The sequence below is a fragment of the Arachis hypogaea genome, chromosome 5, assembly GCF_003086295.3.
Source record: "Arachis hypogaea cultivar Tifrunner chromosome 5, arahy.Tifrunner.gnm2.J5K5, whole genome shotgun sequence".
Taxonomy (NCBI): domain Eukaryota; kingdom Viridiplantae; phylum Streptophyta; class Magnoliopsida; order Fabales; family Fabaceae; genus Arachis; species Arachis hypogaea.
Genome location: NC_092040.1, coordinates 114,598,034 through 114,615,707, shown reverse-complemented (window position 1 = coordinate 114,615,707; position 17,674 = coordinate 114,598,034). Strand labels below are relative to the sequence as shown.

Sequence of the window (17,674 nt, the reverse complement as noted above, 5' to 3'; positions counted from 1 at the left end):
TTTCAGGTTTTTGAAGTCCTTCAATAAAACTTATAGTAAAATAAAGATTTTGAGAAAAATCATTTTGTATTGATTTTAAGAATTCAGTGTCATTACAATTAACATTGGTTAAAATCATTAATTTTTGATCTATTAGTTTTGATAATTTAATTATTTCTTCTCTTAAATCTTCTAATTTACTTTTTTCCATTAGGTGACGCTTTTTTTTGTGAAGAGTTACGGTTTTAAGTTAAAAGTGTGGTTTTAGAATGTGTGGTTTATATTTTGCCACGTAAGCACATCTTTAAAACAACATCTTTACCATACATTTTTTCTAAAATATATATCAAAAATAAATTAAATAACACGTATATATATGTATAAATATATAATAACTCATTTTTAGTATGTAAATAGAATTTTTATTTAATTTAATATATAAAGCGACAAAAATTAATTACGAGATTAAAATCAAATGGATGTAATCGTAGATGCCTGATTATTAATCATTAATTGATGATGATGACTATATGGGTCATGAAAATTAAAGATATCAAGATACGAATTATTTTAAATATATATATATATATATATATATATGCAGAGACGGTTTCAAGTGTATTGGTGTGGGGCAAGCGCCCCACTACAATTTGAAAATTTTTTGAGTAGTATATGATAATAATATTTATTTGTCTCCATTATATTATTTAATTTGACCCTACAATAATTTTTTTATTCAACTTTTGGTACTTAATCGTCAATTTAAAAATTTTATATTAAATATTTGTTAGAATGATCAATTCTCAGATTTAAACGAAATTAGTATTCTTTTTTAAAAATCAACTCAAAAGAATATTATTTATCTTCTTTTCAAATTAGCTTTAATTTTTACGTAACAAATGTATTAATTGAAAGAACTTTTTTAACTATAAATATTAATAAGAGTCAGCTTCTAATTGTGTTGGGAAGTGAATTTTTAAATACTTGTTTAGTAATATATATGAAAAGAGGAAAATTTTGATGGTAGTGTTAAGAGAAAAATTACTCAATTTTTAAAAAATATAAAACCTAAAACAATAGAATTTTAAATTATATATTATTATTTAAATTACTATTTTAGTGTTTTAATTTGTATATTAGATATTTTGAAGGCTAATCATATTTTACAATAAAAAAATATAATCATAATAATAATCATGCTATATGTATATGAAAAATAATTATCTGTATAAAATATATATTAAAATATAAAATACACATTGAAAAAAAATTAAATAATACATGTATTTATACACAGATATATAATGATTAATAAATAATTTAATATTTAATTTTTTATATACACATTATTTTTATTATAAAAATTATTATCATGTTATATAAATTTTACCCCAATACCAAAATTTTCTAGATTCGTCGCTGTATATATGTATATCATTTCCTCAAAGCTATATACATGGGGGGCCAACATATTTGCTTGCAATTATAATAATTAAAAATAAACAGATATATTGTAATTGTAGTAACTAACATTTGAGATATATATTGATTTAGGGTGAATTCTACATGCATATAGTTTTATTTTATATATTTAATATCATATCATAACCGAACTTGCATAAATTATATATATGATTTTGATAAATTACCATAAACAATTTTAGTTAGATACTGCAGAAACACATGCAATATATATAATAAGCTGAGACGACTTAATTGATTTAATTAAGAGAAAATATGAAAGGATCGGAATACATGGAATGATATATTTTATAAATATGTTACACATACAAGTTTTTTTGGTATACAAATTCATATAAATAGTTGACCTAAAATTCAATAAAAATGATCTTCAGTTTAGATTACGTATAAATACGCGTTTTCCTAACCCTTAAATAACGCAAACGGTTCTTTTTTTAATTAAAATCGCAACACTCAAAATTCAAATAAGGATCAAAATCTCTTAAAAATCTTTAAAAATCGTCGCGAAAAGTAAAGGAAGTTACGAAACTGAATTCGAAAAGAATTATGAGAAAAGGAAATAAGAAGATGAAGAAGAAAAAGCAGCAGAATATGAGGAAAAGGAAGAGGAAGAGTTTGAATTATGCAGAACTTATCAGTATACATTCACCGAAAATTTTTAAACAATACACTCAAATATCTTCGGGTTACACCCAAATTTGCTGTAAATATAGAAAAATATTTCCTTTAATTCCTACATTTTTTTCCTCTTCTTTTTTTTTTCTTATTTCTTTCTTTCTTTTAGTTGAATGAATATAAGTTCATCCTCTTTCAAGTAATTTTACAGCATTATGTGTTTCTTCTTTTTCTTTGTTTGATTTTTTTTATTCTTGTTAAGAGAATAAAATAAGAAGAAACTTGAAAAGGTAAAATAAAAAGAAAAAGATGAATAAAAAAAAAGAAGATAGTGATGATAATGAAAAAAAAGTAGAAGAGGCAGCAAAAGATGAGGAGGCGGAAGAGGAAGAGTTTTGAATTATGCAGAACTTATCAGCACACGTATATCGAAAATTCTTAAATAATACACTCAAATATCTTCATGTTACACCCAAATTTAATTTGCTACAAATATAGAAAAATATTTTCTCTAATGCTGCAATTTTTCTTCTTTTTTTCCCCTTATTTCGTTCTTTCTTTTAGTTGAATGAATATAAGTTCATCCTCTTCCGAATAATTTTGTACCATTATGTGTTTCTTCTTCTTCTTTGTTTGATTTTTTTGTTATTTTTATTCTTGTTAAGAGAATAAAACAAGAAGAAACTTGAGAAAATAAAACAAGAAAAAAAAAGATGAATAAGAAAAAAAAGATGGTAATGATGATAAAAAAGAAGAAGAAGAAGCAACAAAAGATGAGGAGGAGGGAGAAGAAGAGTTTTGAATTATGCAGAACTTATTAGCATACGTGCATCGAAAATTCTTAAACAATACACTAAAATATTTTTGTGTTACACCGAAATTTGTTACAAATATAGAAAAATAATTTTTTTTAATGCTAAACTTTTACATTACATTCAATTCAAACCATCAATAATGAACAACAGTTTTCACAAACAAAAACAACATTATTCACCTACAGAATCATAAACTACTAACAAAAATATTAACTAGAATCGAACCACACCTCAGCCACTTGATCGGATTCAAATCAATAATCAACTTCGTTCTGGTTCAATTGACAATCTGAATTTGAATTATTCATTATCTTCAACAAGGAAATAACTGTTTAAAGTTGATTTTAAAGCTTGATTTCAAAAACGTAGAGAACGAATGAAGAGAAACACAAAAAAATTGCAGAGATGAAAGAGAATGTAGATCGAAATCGTTGAAAAAATTCGAAAACAAAAACAAAATCCTTTTAAAAAAGGCAGTTATATATTTGGGCGTTGATTGAAAAGTTAGATAGATTAAGAGATGCGTGAGATAAATTAGGGTAAAATAACTTGTATGAATTTATATGAAAAATTGACTTTTATGTGGAGAATAATGGATATTTTATATATAAAAAATATTTATGTATCTAAAATAAGTACAAGACATATAAGAAAGAAAAATTAAGGACAAGACATAAGAAAGAAAATGAAAGAGAAGAAAATCCCAAAGACGAATCTCCAGCATGTTTAACTTCAGCAATAAAGTATGCATGCAAGCTACTTAAGAAAAAAAAGAGTAGATATTATTTATTATATATATCTTCAATAATAATAGAAAAAAGAGTAGATATTATTCTAATTTCTAAATATTATCCTATATAAAAAAGAAAAAGCTTGAGCTTGAATTCTTGTAGCGGCCCTGCATGCTGAGAGGCTTTACAAGCAAATAAACTGAAAACATGTTTCAACTTCAACTAACATATTACGTAGAAAGTTTATGTTATATAGTACTACAAGGAAATTAAAACTTGATGTACGTGAGTCTTCAACTTTGCATGATATTATTATAAATATATAGTTCCTATGTGATATTGATGAGGACCAAGCTAAGATTTTTGTTGTTGTTCATATTATTAGTTCCCTTTCTTCAATTTTCAACATCGATCGAGTTTGTCCATAACATCAAGAAATATGTTAGCAAAACTAATAAAACCTTGTAATAAAGGTGGCAAAGGTAAATATTCTTTTCTACACCTATTTATATTTTTTGCTTTTGTTTTTATGTTTTTTGGGTCATGATTTCTTTTAAGTTCATTTTGAAATTATATTCAAATTGCTATTATATATAGCTTGAGTAGCTGACAATTATTGCTAAATTTACAAAAATAAGTATATGTATTTTAGTATAATAAAAAAATAAAAAATTCTACCGTCTCTAGTCTCTACCCTATTTTCTATTTTAAGTAAAGTATATTTTTTGTCCCTAAAGTTTGGTAAAAATTTAAAAAATATCCCTAAGTTTTATTTTGTTTTAATGTTGTCTCAGAAGTTTTCGATTTGCATCAAATATATCCTTAATGACTAAATTTTCAAAAAAATTAAGACCAATCTAACAATAATGCATGAAAATTATGCTTGCTTTGCTTGTGTTGAGGGTTGTTGTTATGAAATTGTTGTTGAATTAGTCTTAAATTTTTTGAAAAATTAGCCGTCCGGGGTATATTTGATGCAAATCGAAAACTTTTGAGACAAAATTGAAACAAAATAAAACTTAGGGATATTTTTAAAACTTTTGTCAAATTTCAGGGGCAAAAAATATACGTTACCCTTTTATTTTTCGATGTCTTAGTATCATAGATATAATTTTCTTCATTTGTTTAATTTGTGGCATGTATAATCAGGATTGAAGGACCCTAAAGATGAACAAAAAAGCATGAACTTCCATGAGGAGTACCAAATGGCTTTAAAGACAAAATCCTATGTTGATTTCCTTAATAAAGCTCATGAATTACTCATTAATAATTATTTCGACCACATTAAACTTTCATCAAATACACTCCTTGAACCATGTCAAGAATCTATACCTTCCATTCTTGACAACACAACAAGAATCTTTCCAAAGAGATCACACCAAGAACTAAGAAGTGTGATGCTAAGTTACTTTGATATCACTTATGAGGCTTCAAACATTTGTATCCATCTTCTCAAAAGCATCAAACAAGTCCAATCCAATTACCAATTCATTCAAAAGGCACTAGACATTATTATTATTGTTGATGATGATGATGAATCCTTAGAAAATTTTAATATTATGATTTCCGAGTTCAATTCATTCATATTCTTAAGTAATCCATTTTCAAGGCTTATTAACAACAACAATAATAATCAAGAGTACTTCAAGCATATTAGTGATAAGCACTCATTATTATTGCAACATTTGAAGTCTATGATTACAAACATTGGAAGGAAAATTAAGCTTATAAATTTCTTATTAAAGTTCTTAACAATCATAGCCATAGGGAAAAAGCTAATAAGAAGATCAAAGTTCTCTTCAAGTTTTGTTAGAAGAATTTGTGATCAACTAGACATTGCATCAAAAGGGACATATATATTGAGTAGAGATTTTGAAACAATGAGTAGGCTTGTTGTTAGGGTTCATGATGAGATTGAACATATCAAGCTAATAGTGAAGTTCTGTTTGGAAAGAAAAGAGGACAAGCTCTTCTCTTTGCAAATGGTGATGGAGATTATTAAAAAAAATGATGTTGTATTTAGAAAACAAATGGATGAACTTCAAGAGCATGTGTGCTTGTGCCTTGTCACAATTAACCGAGCAAGATGTTTGGTTTTTAATGAAATCACAAAATCATGTATTGGATTGAATGCTTGTATGTCACATTAATAATTATTGGAAAAAAAAAAGACACTTTGTTATATATGTCTTATGTAAATATGAACTATGTATAGAGTGTTTATTAATATTTCTCTTTTTGTAAAGTTCTGGTTAGATTAGGAATATCAAGTTAAAAAGATGTGATTTTGTTTCTTTGTTTGTTACTCCAATAAAGGATGATAAACAGAAATCCTATGAAAAGAGAAATTGTTAAGGCTTATTCGAATATACTCTCTCTATATATATTTAGTATTATTATAAATTGATAAAAATCAGAAAATAAATTAAAAATTAATAGAAGAGTTATAATTGTTCATGCTATATGTATAGTGCTACGTTATTTATATGTTTGCCCTGAATCTTGTTTTTAATTAGTCTTTATTCAAGATTCAAGATTTACTCTAGCTTAAATTATTTTCTAAATTAGTTTCAATATTCAACAAAAGTTAACATTTTTATTAACAAGAAAATAGGGGTTATTTTTAAATGTTCTTTGCTAAGTAAGGAGTGTTGCACTCTTTGTTAATTCATCAAATCTCAACCTTTTATTTATTATATTTTATATAAATAGTTTAAATTTAAAAAAATAATCTATTAATCAAGTTAACTATTTTTTTTTATAAGTTTTGAATGTTTTTTTAAGAATTATGTATATAGCTAAAGTCTAAAACAAAAAAATATATAAATATTAAAAGTATGGTATTTGTCCAAAATATAAAGAAGTTGGGCTTTGAAATTGAAGTAAATAATGAATAAAAAATAAGTTAAAAATTTATGCACTAAACCCAAAAGAATTAGTTATGCAATCGCCAAAATGTCATCTAATTAAGAAGTTTTATCAAATTTATTTAAAGAATCTTGTCACCATAGTCATTTGATCTTAAATAGAATGCCATCTTTGATGAAGGAGATCGAGATAGAGATGAATGAGCAATGCCTTGTTGTTTCAGACAGAGCAACGCCTTGTTGTTTGGAAGGGAGAAGACATGTCGGTAAGGCTTGATGAAGGAAGATGTTGAAGACTTTAGATTAGCATAGGAGCACTATCACGTTGAAGATAAGTTGCTAATTAGGGAAGGGTGATGATGTTTAAAGATATCAGATCAGCAGTAATGGAAGAGTTTCATGCTGAGTACTTCGCTGGTGTAATGGTTTTGTTTCGAATCGTATTAAATGAGAGGCTGATTTTTTTTCTTTTTTACTGGCTTGTTCGTCTAGATCATAACAAAAAAATAAGAGTTAAATCTCAAAGTGGTCCCTGAACTTGCAATCGAGTCTCACGGTCGTTCCTAAACTTGCAATGGCCTCAATATTGTCCCTGAATTTAACAAAGGTGACTCACGCACGGTCGCCCCTGAAGCATTTTCCAGGGAATATTCCTTAACAGCATGATGACGTGTATTGAGAGACGCCACGGTGGATAGGTGACGTGGCTGTTATCGTTATTTGACTCAATTTAGTCCCTGAAGTGGTTTATAACCCTAGTCCCCAATTTGAGTTCCATCTGTGTCCACCATTAGAAGTCACTCTCTTTCTTCTTCTCTGCTCTCCTTCTTCTTCTTCTCCGCCACATCTCCTTCTTCTTCTTCCACTATTAGAAGACACTATTTTGTCATCTTCTATCTCCTTCCTCTTCCTTTTCTCACCTCTCTTTTCTCGCTCCCTCTGTAAGTGCTGTAAACCCTAAACCCTTTTCTTCTTTTCCTATTTTCTAATTCCCCAAAATTTTGCAGTTTTATTCATGTATCGCCCTTGATCAATTGGGTCGTTCTAAGGAAGCTGAAGCTTTGGTCTTTGAGGCCACTTCCAAGTTTGAATCTCGAAACAGAGAGCTTGCTCTTTTCTACTATAAATTTCTTGAGTCACACTCCAAGCGAAGCTCACCGAAAGGTTTTGATGTTGCTTATTGTTACATGAACCAACTTTTTCGTAGTTCTTCCTCTGTTTACATAAAACGTAAGACTTTTGAGTATATAGTTAGTGATTTGTGTGCAATGAATAGACCTCATGAAGTCGAGAATTTGGTCGAGGATTTGAGAGGCAATGGGAGAGTGATTGACCCTTCATCTTTTGAGTTGAAGTCCATTATGTATAGTTATGGGAGAATGGGTTGTTCCATGATTTGCAGAGAGTTGTGGATCAAATGAAGTGAGGTAGCTTTGAGATTGACACTATTTGCACCAATATAGTTCTTTCAACTTTTGGCACTCATGGTGAACACATGAAAATGGTTTCCTCGCTTAAGAAGATGAGAAGCTCAGGCATCTCATTCAACTCCTCAATCGACAATGACAACTCGTTCAGGAGGTAATTGACAGTGAAAATGGTTTCCGGACTTAAGGAGTTACTGGATTCTTGTGTGAGAGGTAATGGTGTGGGATTCATCGGAGGCTAAATTCATGGATGTCATTTGGGTTCATCCTATTTGATTATGCTGCTTTGGTTGAAGATGTGGCGAAGAAGAAGAAGGAGGAGAGCAGAGAAGAAGAAAGAGAGTGACTTCTAATGGTGGACACAGATGGAACTCAAATTGGGGACGAGGGTTATAAACTACTTCAGGGACTAAATTGAGTCAAATAACGATAATAGCCACATCATCTATCCACCGTGGCGTCTCTCAATACATGTCATCACACCGTTAAGGAATGTTCGCCGAAAAATGCTTCAAGGACAACCGTGAGTCACCTTTGTTAAATTCAGGGACAATATTGAGGCCATTGTATGTTTAGGGACGACCGTGAGGCTCGATTGCAAGTTCAGGACCACTTTATGATTTAACTCAAATAATAATAATAAATATGTTGTGATAAGATCAAAATGGTCAAAGTGGATGTCCATTAATATGGGCGGCTAATTTGGTTTTCGATATTGAATTACTCAACTTCTCAAGACAAACCAAAGTTAATGAAATTGAAAATGTAAAACTTACTTTGCCTATAAATAGAGAAGCAACTGAGGAACAAAAGACACGAACAATCAATAAAAATTCTCTCTCTCTCTTATACTGCTAACACACTCTTCTCTCTCTTTTATATACGCTACAATATATTGGTAATATATATATAAATAATTTCTATTATATTGAGATATTAATTACGGTACCAGAGTCTTCTATTTCTAGTTCTTTATTTATATTTACCATATCTTATTTATTTCACAACAAAATAAACTCAATTTACCTACTAATCTTTGATAACTTACTAATTTTTTATAATAAATTAATTTTTAAAAAAAGTTGTATTTTTTACTTTTCACCAAAGATAAATATAATATTACAAATAGCCTATTAGCTCATAATACTTTTTGTTAGTTGTTTGTTTGAACAAAAATCCAAATTTTTTTATAAATGTCACAAGATTTAAATTTAATGATTTTATGTGTACAACGTCAAATAAATCATTTTATAATTAGTTTTGTTAAGATTAAATCTTCGATAAATAATTTTTTTTTAAAGTTATATCATTTTATTACTAAAAGATAAAGCTGAAGCCAGTTGTCTGCATAGTATATAGAAAAGGAAAAAATCCAAATATAGCCAAAGACAAATACGCTATTTAGATTCTAATCAGGAAGGTTAAAAACAAGAATTTGGATAATCTAAATTTTAATTTGTACTTTAGAGGGTAAAGTGTGATATTCTACCTTTAAATGGTTTCTCTCTCATATTATTCTTGGTCCCACCTATAAAATAAATGGTGAGAGATCACACTTTAATCTCTAAAGTGAAATTCAAACTTTAAAGAATCCAAATCCAAAAACAAAGGGAAAAGGGAAGACAATGTCTTCTGAGAGACCAGAACTTCTGGCTATGGCGACGAAGCTCAAAGAGCTTGGTGGTGCCGACGAAACTCCTCCTCTGCTTGCATGGCCCGAGACAGAACTTCATCGGGAGGTATTTTATTCCTTTCAAAAATGAAGTTGTTCCTGATAAGCCAAGATTGCCATAGAAGGTAAGCAAGTTAGGCACTTCTAATATTGTAATGATCTTAATTGAAACTGGCTAGAGGGGATAAATTCCACAATCCTACCATTTCAGGACATAGTACAGTGGCATGAATTGGGAATTCTGCAACGATGAAGCATCTGGGGCAATTAGCTGAAATTTGGGGTATTCTTCTATTCAACTTTTTCATAATTGCAATTCCTTCATGAATTAATTTCCACACAACTAATTTCACTTTCGATTGTACTTTTAGATTCCAGAGCTTTTTCTATATTTCTTTATGTTGGAAGCGCTGATGGAGCTGTTCTTTTGGGGATGGTAAAATTGGTACGCAATTGCATATCCTGATTTTACTGTAAACTCTCTAGAATTATTATGCACCCAATATACTGAGTCTTCTTGCTGTGTGATAGGGAGCCGACAAATTTTCTGTGCTGTTTCACGGCCAAAGTTCAGACTGACGAGTGTTTGATTCCATTCACCAGACTCTGTAAATAGTTGTCTAAGTCAGGTAAGGTTTTTATTTTTGCATTCTCCATTAGGTATAAGAAATAGTTGTTGAGCTCCAAACCATGGATCCTCCCTTATTCGAACACCTCCTTGTTTAGTTACATGCCATTTCACCCCTTTTTCTAGTACCTTTCGACCCTCTAGTAAGCTTTGCCATGCCCAGGATGGCCTGTATCCTGCTTTAGCTTCAAGAAAGGAAAAGCAGCGAAAGTATTTATACTTAAATATTTTATAGAACATTGAGTGAAGTTTTTTGAGCAATCTCCAGCCTTGTTTAGCTAGCATAGTTAGATTAAAGGCTTCTAGGTCTTTAAATTCTAGTTCACCATTCATCTCTTCCTCTCTATCTCTGCGTTTCTTTCTCTATTTTGTGTGTGTATTGTGTTTAGGAAGGAAGGGGGTGGGGGCTGCGTGCTTCAGGGCTGGGGAAAGGGAGAAAATTAGGGTTAGGATTTCTGGGATTTGGGAATTAGGATTTCTGATTCAATTTGGGAATTAGGGTTAGAAATTAGAGATTTTATAAAATAATATGGATAGATATAAATAGATATTTTATTAAAATTGAAAAGTAGAGTAATTTTAAAATCAAATATACTCTATTAAAAAGATCTTTGCAAGCATGTTAGTAATTTCAAGGTTTCTTGTGTTGGTAGAGGCATCATGGGCTATCTAGGAAATAAGGTAATTTCGTTTCTTTATTTTGTTTTCTAATTTTTTTATATAAAAAATATTACTTACATACAAAAAAAATCAGTCAAATATTAATTATTATATATTTATGTATAAATATATATTATTTAATTTATTTATAAAGTGTATTTTATATTTTAATATTTTTATCAGTAAATGATTTAATAACTAATATTTGATATACATATAATATAATTTTATCAGTAAATGATTTAATAACTAGTATTCACCAAAGAGTTTATGTAAAGTAAAAATTGAACCATTAAAAATCAGGGGGTTACACAGTTGCTTATGTGATTTTACATAGATGGTATGATGAGTCATTGTTGACTTAGGTATATTTTTTTTCCTTACTTTTGTTGGAATAGAATTATTCTTATATACATATATGAAAATTATACTCAACTAATCTAATAATGTCTCTCTTTTTAAGTCAGTACATGAACATTAAAATATCATATAAAGTTAATTAAATTATGTTGATCTATAATTACTCTAGTATATAAAACATTAACGATACATGCATACACATGTTTGTTTACGTAATCAATATTGTTTCTTCAAATTTTGCATATATGTCATTATATATATATATTTGTTTTTCATATATTTTTTAAATTTAAAATTCACGTAATACATTGATCATCATAAGCATATTGTGCCCTCAAAGGTTATTACCTGATCCTCAACTTTCTTCATGATCTATCTCAAGAAGCTGAAAGGTATTATTCTTCCTCTCTCTCTTCTTCTTTTGTCTTATAGCATTCTTTTGTGCACTTTCCTTTTGTTTTGTATGTCATTATTTCATTATCTCTGCACTTTCTGGCTGCTCAGTTTGGTTTTTTTGATTCACGGTCTTTTGCAGATTGAAATTTAAAAGACTGCCTATAAACTTTGCACGCTCTCAAAGGTAGATTCAAGATGCAATCTTCTCTGCTTTGAGATCCTTCTCCTTAAATGCATGCATTGTTTTTCCTTCACAATCTTCAAAATAAATAAATAAATCAGTCTCATCTCGCATTCTTGTTTTACTTCCATGATCTCTAATTGATAAAGATTCTTTCTTTTTTTTTGTCTCGTTCCAGTGAATGAGCAGCAGAAGATCATACAAATTAATAGACTTTTGTAATTGGAACACTAAAATCTTGGAGAATATAACTCAGCTATTGAGCTTCTCAGGTGACTAGAGCTAAAGCTGTTGATCCACCACCACCTGCTGTTCGACCAATGTAATAAAATTCTTGACATGATTTTGTACTTGTCTTTTTTATTGCAATAAAACTACCAAAGTGAAACGGCTAAAATTATCAACGATAGTAAAAAAATATTTATGAATTGAATTTTGTCGAAACGGTCCATATATATCAAAATGCAATAATTCAAAAACTACATTAACTTTATTAAAACTTGGAGAGAATAAAAGTTTCTTTTGCTTGAAAAAATGACAAAATATCACGAGACTCATTATCGGACATATAAATAAAGGAAAAATTGTCTATGTAAAAATGTTAATCTTTGTCCAGAAAGATGTCCTAAATGAAAATACTATAAATTGAAGGGTGTAATGAGTGTTGAATGAGTGGTGTTTATTGTATGAGTAGAAAATGAATTATTTGTTGTGATGGAGGTTTCAAGGACATACAATCCTTCTCTCATGCTACCCAAACAAATCATCTTTAAATTGTTGTCTTGTAAAAAATAAGAAGAGTGTGAAAAAATAAGTTGACAATTGATCATTAAAATTATTTTGTAAATAAAAATAATTATAGTGATCAGAACCGATGAACCGATAATCTGATCGGTTCGATTAGTAAATTACACCGATAAAAAAGTGAGTTGACAATTAATTATTAAAGTTATTTTATAAATAAAAATAATCATAGCCAATGAACCAGTGGTCTGGCTGGTCCATGATGCAGGTTGGCAAGCATTAGAGGCCTCTTTCTTGCCACTGTACCATCTTGTTTCTTATTAATACATGTGACAAAAATTATATATATAAATCATGAATTGATTTTTATTATTTTTTTTATTATTTTAAGTATGGATTGACATGGATATTAAACAAGTAACAACATATAATATATAAATATGTTGATATATTGATATTAATTGTGTTATTTTTTATTTTTTTTGTTTATTTAAATTGAGAAAGTATCTTATATTAGTAACTAATTTATTATCTCTTTTTGCACCATAAATTATATCTAAGAATTGATATTTGATTGTTATTAATATATTTTTTTAAAAATATGCATTTAATTTTTAATTTTATTTTTATTTTTATAATTTTATATTTTTATTTAATTCTAACTGTGATTCATTAGTTGAACCGGTGACCCGAATGAGCACAAATAATAGGTATCCAAAATTAGGCTAGAAAGAAGTCCAATTTGATTGGAGAGTGAGAGAATTTTATCCTTGTTATCTGAAAATTGAGATTTAGTCTTTTTAAAAAATTGCTAGAAGTAAACCAATTTTATCCCCAACAGCAATGGCATAAACAAAAAAGATTGACACTAAAAATGATAGTTGATGTAACTCATGAATAACCTTTTTGGTTTATTTTTAGTTCCATTTTTTTTTTGTCATTTTCAGCAAGTTTATGTAACTCGTATTGCTTGGAGTGATTGGAAAATTGTGGCCAAAGCTGTATGAAATCAAGGTTGTTCCTATAAATAAACCCATTGATGAAGGGATCATTGAGCAGCTTTGCTTGCGTTACCCATTCAAATTTACATAATGTTACCTCTTTGGATGTTGGGGTTTTTCTTTATTTGCAAATATACTTTGGGAGGGGATATAATATAATATCCATTCTTTTTTAACATGGTTGGGATAAGCTTGTAAGTAACTTGTGATAATGCTATCTAGTATGTTACAAAATTAAAGTTATTCATATATGTTATCCTAATACTTTATCTTATTTAATATATAATTTGTAGTGCAGAAAGTCTTGTATATTGAAAACAATTTTCTTAAACTTATATTACATTTTGATTAATGTTTTGCTAGTTTATATATTTATATGATGATATCCATTATTAATTTTGTTTTGGTTTAAATTTCTGCCGGAATAACAGCTAAAAAACAGAATAATGTCGGACATAGAGTGAGGTTTTTTTTTTTTGTTATACAACTAAAAAAGGCTTTCTATGTTTGAAAGAATTTAACAATTTTTTTTTCAAAATAAAAACATTACCAAATAGCTCAGATCACTTCATAAATCACATACTATAGCAGTCTCCAATTCAAACTTGTTCGGTAGTCGGTTTTCGGACAGGTCGGGTGGTTGTGTGAGGGAGCGAGAACGCCTCAATCACGGTCGTGCTGGAGTCGGGTTTGCCGAGTAGCCGAGTACGCGTTGCGGAAGGAGAATAAGGGGGGTGCCACCTGCAAAGACACTCCGACGCTCTAGTCAGCAATGTGCAGGCGGGATAATGGTTTTGTTGGGAGAGTGTGACGTACCTTGGAGAAGGGCAGGTCCTTCCCTATTTAAACTGTCAGAGGTGGGCCCAGAGGGGACGAGCCCACTTTCCACGAAGATTCCCCCCAGCAGTGTTGGGAGAATGGTGAGGACGCGTGTCCAAGTGTCGTGGCGAACGCTGAGAGCCCGACCGCTCGGGTCGGGTTCTCGATGGGTCGGGCCGACCCGTACGTGACTTGGGCCAGCCCGTAACAGTGTCCCCACGCGCCGATAATCAACCGTATAGGCTGTTGGCGGCGAGTCTTCCATCATTGTTGTCGTTTGGTCGGCCGTTCGTGTGGGAGACGCGCTGCCCGCGTGCGTGTCCGTTCGTGGTTCGGGGCGTTCCTTTGCCGCCTCGTTTCTCGCACGGGGCATTAAATGCCCATAAAAGATTGAAAAAATCCCGTGTGTGCAAAGACGATTCTGCCCCCAGGTCTTTCGCGCTTCCACTAGAGCGGTTTTGAACGGTTTTATGTTTCTGTTCTTCTTCCATTTACTTTGCTTTCCTGATCATACTGCCCATTCGTCCTTCCTTCGCTCTCATCACGCAAAGGTTGTTTCCATTGCTCTAGTGTGCTTCGTCCTTATTTGAACTTCATCAATTCATCCAGGTAACTACTTCTTTTTCCTTTCACTTTGACGAGTGTTTGCATGTCTGCCATGATCATTTTTCCTGTGCTTGCACTTTTCTTGTTGTTTATGGGCACATTTTTGTGGATGCACTTTCTTTTTCTTTTGTTGATCGTGGTGTGTCATGGGGGGTTTATGTTTTTGTTTTTGGTTTTGGTTTGTTTGGTCCCCCCTGTGGTCACGGCACGAGGGATTTCTTTGGGTCTTTCCCGGGTTCCGGCCTCACGGACTAACCGCGCGGTGCCCCCACTGTAGGTATGCCTCGTGTCGTTAGCCGAGCTTCAAGCTCCGCTGCGGGTTATGACCCGTATGCGTGGGTGGTTTCCGACCTCAAGAACTCCCCGAATCAGATGGGTGAGGAGGAGCTAACGGAGTTTCGTCAGGCCGAATATCTCTGTGGGGGCACCGACGAGGAGGCGAACTATGATGTTTATGTCCCCGCCCCTCACGAGCGGCTTTATGAAATTAATTTCAATGCCCCCCGGGTTGCCGATTGGATCTGGTTTTATAAGGCCATGTTCACTCAGGTTGGGGTCCGCATCCCCTTTTCCCCCTTTCAAATGAGCCTCCTGAACCGGATTTCCGTGGCACCGTCTCAATTGCACCCGAACAGCTGGGCATCCATTCGCTGTTTTGAGATGGTGTGCGAGTATTTAGAGCTACCGATCTCTGTTGACGTCTTCCTGTTTTTCTTTAATCTAACCAACCCTTCGAAGGAGGGGAAACATAAGAAAGGGTTCATGTCCTTCCGGTCTGCCCAGGGCCGGAGAATTTTTGGCTTGTTCGAGGACTCCTACCATGGGTTCAAGGACAAGTACTTTAAGGTCCGCCCGGTTAAGGGTCGTCACCCTTTTTGGTTATCTTTGGAAAAGGAGCGTCTCATCCCGACGTATTGGAGTTTCGGGGCGGGGTCTAATCCTTTTATCAAAGTTACTTATAAAGGGATGTCGACCGTGGATCGGCGGATAGCCGACATTTTGTGGGCGGTTCTTGGGAGGAATAACGTGAACCCTCATCTCCTCATGGGTAACCGGGAAGCCGCCCGAGATTATATTCGTGAGTTCTCTTGTCGTGTAGTCGCTTGTTTGAATTTTCTATTGCTTCTTTTATTGACTTGTTCGTTTTTCAAATTGTTTTGTAGTGGGACTTTCTGCCGAGGTGACCGGCATGGATAACTTGTATCAAACCTTCCTTCAGGATGACAAGGGTGAGAAGACCGGAGGACAGCAGGCAACGGTTCCTACGGAAGTACCTCCTCCCGATGTCGATGTGTCCGCAAAAGCTGCCACCCCGACTTCCGCAACTCCGATTCCTCCAGAAATTCCTATTCCTGGGCACTCGTCTTCCTCTCGTCGGGAGGAGGAGGAAGAGTTGTCTGTTATCCCCACTCCCAAGAGACAGAGGTCCCAGTCTAGTCCTGAGGGGGTTTTGACTGTCATGGAAAGGAACTTCGACGCCGGGACGTTCATAGACGCCCAGCTGCTTCCGGGCACAGAGGATCATTTCCATGGCACCGACCTCTCGGGGCAGGCTCGGTGGATGTATCACACCCTTCTTCGCGGCGCGGCCATAGCTCGGAAGGCTGAGTTCGAACTTTCTGGTATGGCCTCGCTTCGTCGGAAGCTTGAATCCGCTGTTGATGCCAACAATAAGTACAAAACTCAAGTTAAAACGCTTCAGGATCAATTGGTTGAAGCGGGAAATAAGGTTGATGCTGCTGAGAAAAAGGCTGCTTCGGCAGAGGAGAAATTGAAGACTGCCGATGCCTCTGTATCTCGTCTAACGGAGCAGGAGATGACCTTGAAGAGCCAATTGAGTGCCGCGCAAAAACGGGTGTCCGCTCTGGAGAAAGAGCGGGACGAAGCGGCGACGGCTGCCAAGGTTGCTCGGGAGGAGGCCGAGTTGTTCAAGCGGAAGCATAAAGAGATTAAGGAGCAGGGCAAGAATGCAATTTTCGTAACTGAAGATGCCCTCAAGGCTCAAGTGAAGATCGTCTCTCCGGACTTCGACGTGTCGGCAATTGGTATATTCAAGACCATCAAGGATGGGAAGATTGTCGATATGCCGAAGAAATAGTGTTTGTACTATTGAACTTTTCTTTTTGTTGAAACTTCGTATTGTGACTTTGGTGCCCGTTAATGGGTTTATGGGATCGTTTGACCGCATGTTTAGTTTCTTGTTTTACTTGCCGTCGATTTACTTCGTGTTTTCGTTTATTCGCGTTGGCCGTTTATGGCGTGCGTTCTTGTTATGGTCGCTTACCGTGTTTTTGATCTGAGGGGCTCCCGGGGTGATCAGTCCCGAGGCCGCGTATCATTTTTTCATAGTGGTCGCTCAAAAAGTTAGAAATTAGAAAATAACATAGGCAAACATAGCATGTAGAAAGTTAGAAGTTTAGGAAATAACATAGGCAAATATAGCATGTAGAAATTGGGCAGGTTCAATCATTGTAACAAGGACATTGAGGTGCTACTACAAGATAAATGGCTTAGGAATAAAACCTCCTTAAGTTATCCGCGTTCCATGTCCTCGGGACCTCCTTGCCATTGAGTCTTTCTAGCTTGTATGCTCCTCTTCCGATTATCTCCTTGATTCGGTATGGTCCTTTCCAGTTCGCCGCTAGTTTGCCTTCTCCCGGGGTAGACGGGCCGATGTCGTTATGCCTCAGG

The 17,674-nt window shown here is 33.0% G+C and overlaps 1 long non-coding RNA gene across 2 annotated transcripts; it reads left to right on the top strand.

Moving 5' to 3' along the window:
• Window positions 1-9,476: 9,476 nt before the first annotated feature.
• LOC112803002 (uncharacterized) lies at window positions 9,477-12,241 on the top strand. Of its 2 annotated transcripts, XR_011881594.1 has the most exons (7): window positions 9,477-9,713; window positions 9,800-9,871; window positions 9,960-10,033; window positions 10,120-10,217; window positions 10,870-11,628; window positions 11,772-11,816; window positions 11,992-12,241. It is a non-coding gene; the product is annotated as an uncharacterized lncRNA (long non-coding RNA). The 2 variants fall into 2 exon arrangements; XR_003202610.3 differs by lacking the exons at window positions 10,870-11,628; window positions 11,772-11,816; window positions 11,992-12,241 and having other exon boundaries at window positions 10,120-10,607.
• Window positions 12,242-17,674: the final 5,433 nt, after the last annotated feature.